Below are 5,612 nucleotides of genomic sequence, written 5' to 3' on the forward strand. Positions count from 1 at the left end.
GGTGATTAGAAAGTTAGTAGACACGAATACAATTAAATACTTAGCTTTAATTCAGCATCAGCGGTGGGTCGATCTTGACTTTGTACAATAATATTTACAAGTGCAGTTATAGACCGAACTGCGAATACTTCTTTACGATTCTGATTGCTCCACACACATGGATCAATTGTCAATGCATAAAATGTATGTGGCGCCTGGCTACGTCGTAGCTACTGACTTATCTGAAGGCAATGCTAACTAGCTTTTCTGCAAATGAGATCTCTGAAGCTATAACCAGTGAACCATTCCTATTAAAGTCGGCTGTAGAACTGACCAGTGCGCTAGCTTGTCTCGTAAGACCAGCCGAGTGGCGGCGCTCGGTCTGCTAGCGTCGACAGTGGCGACTCGCGGGTCCGATGTGTACTGACGAACCGCGGCCGGTTTGAAGCCTACAACCTAGCCAGTGTGGTGCCTTGTCGTGACACCACAATGGCATTGACAAAAAACTCAGAGATCAAGATACAACATTATCTTCATCCTTCGCAGAGAGACTGAGTCAAAAATGGATTCCTTGTTTCCACTTCGTCCATAAGATACAAAGGATATTTGCATGAAGTAGTTTATCACTTGATCTAAAGAATCAAGACAGCAGGATAAGTCCTATGAATGTTATAATAGCAAACAACAACATGTACTCTACAACCTAGGAGATACAGCATGGATTTTCACAACTGTGCAGAAGATTAGAAGATCAGAAAATTTATTGAACTACTATTTTTGCCTGAACCGAATCTAACATCGCTTGTAAGATGCTACCTACGAAGTGAGGATGATCAGCGTACATGTAGGAGAAGAAATTACAGGGACATCACCGAGCGAGGTGGCGCAGTGGTTAGCACACTGGACTCGCATTCGGGAGGACGACGGTTCAATCCCGCGTCCGGCCATCCTGATTTAGGTTTTCCGTCATTTCCCTAAATCGCTCCAGGCAAAAGCCGGGATGGTTCCTTTCAAAGGGCACGGCCGACTTCCTTCCCCATCCACCCCTAATCCGATGAGACCGATGACCTCGCTGTCTGGTTTCCTCCCCCAAAAACCAACCAACCAGGGACATCGTCCGTATTTTTTGCATGAAGTCCTATCATACGCACATCCAAAAAAAATTTGCTTGACCCCGGTTCCCAGAACTCCTGAAGATAGACGTTGACTGTGGATATAGTATAACAGACACAGTCCTTTTGACTGTTTAGGTATGTCTCTAAACCCGCCGAAAGATATAAGCAACCATGCATGAGTAGCGCCTATTAGACGGAGGAGTCCGACAGCCGATAAGTCCCAGTCATTCCACCTGGAAGCAAGTATACGGCTCGTGTTGTCTGTAGTTCAACCATGCCTAGACGGTCAATTCCGCGGTTCGATCGCGTCCTCATTGTTACTGTGTGTCAGGAAGGGCTCTCAACAAGGGAAGCGTCCAGGTGTCTCGGAGTGAACCAAAGCGATGTTGTTCGGACTTAGAGGAGATACAGAGAGACACGAACTGTAGACGACATGCCTCGCTCAGGCCGCCCAAGGGCTACTACTGCAGTGGATGACCGCAACTTGCGGATTATGGCTGGTAGCAACCCTGTCAGAAACGCCACCATGTTGAATAATACTTTTCGTGCAGCCACAGGACGTCTTGTTAAGACTCAAACTGTGCGCAACTTCACTCCCGATGTCCATGGTGAGGTCCATCATTGCAATCACACCATGCAGCGCGGTGCAGATGGTCCCAACAACATGCCGAATGGACTGCTCACGACTTGCATCACATTCTCTTCATCGATGAGTGTCGCAGATGCCTTCAACCACACAATCGTCGGAGACGTCTATGGAGGCAATCCGGTCAGGCTGAACGCCTTTGATACACCGTCCAGCGAGTGTAGCAAGGTGGAGGTTCCATGCTGTTTTGGTGTGGCATTATGTGGGGCCGACGTACGCCGCTGGTGGTCATGGAAGGCGCCGTAACGGCTGTACGGTACGTGAATGCCATCCTCCGACCGATAGTGCAACCATATCGGCAGCAAATTGGCGAGGCATTCGTCTTCATGGACGAAAATTCACGGCCCCATCGTGCACATCTTGTGAATGACTTTCTTGGGAATAACGATATCGCTCGACTAGAGTGGTGAGCATGTTCTCCAGGCATGAACCTTATCGAACATGCCGTGGATAGATTGAAAAGGGCTGTTTATGGACGACGTTACCCACCAACCACTCTGAGGGATATAAGCCGAATCGCCGTTGAGGAGTGGGTTAATCTGGACCAACAGTGCCTTGATGAATTTGTGGATAGTATGCCACGACGAATATGGGCATGCATTAATGCAAGAGGACGTGCTACTGTGTATTACATGTACCGGTGTGTACAGCAATCTGGACCACCTCCTCTGTAGATCTCGCTTACGGTGGTAAAACATGCAATGTGTGATTTTCATGAGAAATAAAAGGGGCGGAAATGATATTTATGTTGATCTCTATTATGTGTAATAGTGAACAGTACGAAAAGCACAAGATCGTTCCAAACATTTCACGACCAAGTTTACGACTTTCAAAATGTAAGCACTGAAATGACGCCTCTTAGTCAGAGGTACCCGACAGTATTGTATAAAAATTATTGATTGAGCTTAGCTTCTATTAATCATTATTACTAAAATCAAAAACTCATACCGAATTTCAAGTAAAGCCTATGTTTCTCACATATTTTTCCCGCTTCTAAGATTGTTCAGCTCGTTCTAAATACCATCAATTTCGTTTAACAATTTTGTTCAACGGGAAATACTTATCATTACAGTCAGTAGTACACTTACTCAACAATGTTGTCTTGAAAAGGAATTTCTACACAAATAGGTTGTACACTTAAATGATCATTTTATACTCAACAAAAGAATACTCCAGTGCTTCATGAAATTCAATCTTTATTTCACTTTCACAACAAAGCAAACTTCCAACTTCTTAATCAGTTTACTTTTTCACAGATATAGTTCACTGTCCTTCAAGGATAATAGGATTACTGTATTTGCAGTCACTTTTGTTCCTGTGACAAAAAGACTTTCAGCATTGTTATTGCATTATCCCTACTAAACTGTAATACCTAGTGATTGTCAAGCGACCTCTGACTCCTCATGTGACCACTCAAATTCAGAAATGAAGTTGTCTTTAAACACTCAAAACTTCACTAGCCATTAAATCAATGTATGTCTGTGGACATACATACCTGCAAAACAAGGTTATAGGAATGCTTGGTGCAATGGCGAACTTGATACAAACATCCTGGATAAGGTTTTACACCTGTATTGCGATCACAATCACAACGGCGCAAAATCAGAATGTTGACAGGAAAAGACGCTAAAAACCAGAAAAACATCAAAGATAAAAAGTATAAAAGAGATGACACATCCCAGCTGAAATCATTTGTTACAGTCGATTGTTCAGTCGCCGCCCCAGCATCTCCCCCCCCCCTTTTTCTTTAAAAAAGTCTGGTGCCCTGGGGATATCAAGGAACTGGTTTCTTACCACTCGACGTTGGTATTTCCGGCGGCTTCAGCTAGCGTCTGCTGACTGGGCTGCTGTTATCGTTGTCAGCAGTCGTCCGTGCACGGACTGGCGGAAGGATCTGAGTGCGAAGGAGATGTGCACTGGTAGGCTGTCTCGTTCGTTTCAGGAGCGCCAGTTTAAGACACTAGATGGAGACCACCTCCTCCCGATCATTGTGCCATATCTTGAAGGTGTGGGGACCACACTGCACAACTGGAAATGAACCAGTATAAGGTGGTGTAAGTGGGGCACGGACTGAGTCATCGCGAAGCCACACATAGCAAGAGTTGAACAAATCCTTAGGCATGCAAATCGGTTTATCCCCATGCAGCTTGGGTAGTGTCAGACGGAGACTTGTCTTATTTTCACGAACACTATAATCACTGGTGGTGCAACGCGGTCCGTCGGTCTGTCCGATAGTGATTTCACTGGTAGCTGCAACATTTCACCATACACTAATTGAGCAGGAGTGTGCCGAAAGTTCTCCTTGAGTGCTGACCTCAGTCTTAACAGGACCAGTGGTAGAGAATCCACCCACGTATCAAAGCCACTGTCAGTGTGGTGGAATCTTCCCATCATTCCTTTGCTGGAAGGGTGATAACTAGTTGTATGAATGTGGTTCCACCCGCAGAGATGGAGTTCTTGGAACAGTGCAGCCTCAAACCATCTGCCCTGTCGGCTGTAATGGTTTGCAGCACTCCAAATATTGACCACTGTCGCAACGGTGATGTTTGTGACCGGAAATGCTTCTGGCCATCTCATAAAATGATCCACTACAGTAACTAAATAGTAAGAGATGTTTGGGTAAGGTAGTGGTCCTACCAGATCCACACGAATGTAACTGAATCTTGCCGAGGACGAGATGATGTTTCCTGTGGACAGTTGTGTCCTTCTACCTCGCATTTTGGACCTCTATCACATTTTTGGGTCCTCTTGCGGCTCTTTTTATTCACTCCAGGCCACACCATCCACCTAGTCGACAATCGTTCGTCGCTCATTGCTCCCAGGTTTGAAAGGCTGTGGAATGCCTTGAAAACTGATAGGTGGAAGTTTGTGGAAATGAACATACCTATCACCATAATGCTTAATTTCCTACTGACGTTTTTAAATTCTCCAGTGTCATACTAGCATCTTCATTCGCTCGTAATTCACGTAATTTTGGGTCAGGAGTTTGTGCTTGGGTAATGTGGTTCCACTTTACTGCTTTTACAGTCGCACAACTCTGTGGTAAGCAATAGGCCACAATGTTCTTGCTACCACTAATGTGGCGGATATCTGTGGTGAATTGTGAAATAAAATTGGCACGTCTGAGGAGCTTCGGTAAGTCTTCTCGAGATCCCTTGCTGAAGAGCGATGTCATTGGTGCGCAGTCTGTGTAGATAGTGGAACTGTGACCTTTGATTGAACCTGTGAAGTGATTTACAGCTGCATATACGGCAAAAATTTCCCTTTGTGTAGTACTCAAAGCGTTTTGTGCAGGTGTCAGCGACAGGGAAATAAAAGCTAGAGGCTGCCAGGTGCCGTTGACAGTTAGTTGAAGTGCTACACCCACAGCTGTCTGACTAGCATTCAAATTGTTTTGTTAACAGTTCCAACAGCGTCACTACCTGGAGAAGATGCTGGCGGTAATAATTAAGCATTCCAAGAAACTGCCTTTGAATGTTGCGGGGAGTGGAACTTGTTGCCTGGCTGACACACGCTGCGCCAGCAGAGTTACGCCGTCTGCTAAAACCTCAAAATGGAGGAACTTTATTTTGTTCTGTCTAAATTGACCACCACGCCAGCACCTTGCAGTCGCCAGGAAACTTGCCGTAAATGAGATCAGTGTTCTTCCTGAGACTTTGAAAAAATAAGGATGTTGTCCTCTTAGCACGTGTCTGACACAAAAAATGTGCACTTGCCATTGAATAGTTCACATCCGTGATACGTGGGGTAGCGTATCTATCTGGGAAAGTTCTGGAATTCAACACTCCATAGTGTCGGCACGGTCTCCATGTGCCATCTTGTTTCTTGACCATATGTAGAGGTGACTCCCATCGACTATATGCCCTTGTGCA

Source organism: Schistocerca gregaria, chromosome X, assembly GCF_023897955.1.
Source record: "Schistocerca gregaria isolate iqSchGreg1 chromosome X, iqSchGreg1.2, whole genome shotgun sequence".
In the NCBI taxonomy this organism is placed as follows: domain Eukaryota; kingdom Metazoa; phylum Arthropoda; class Insecta; order Orthoptera; family Acrididae; genus Schistocerca; species Schistocerca gregaria.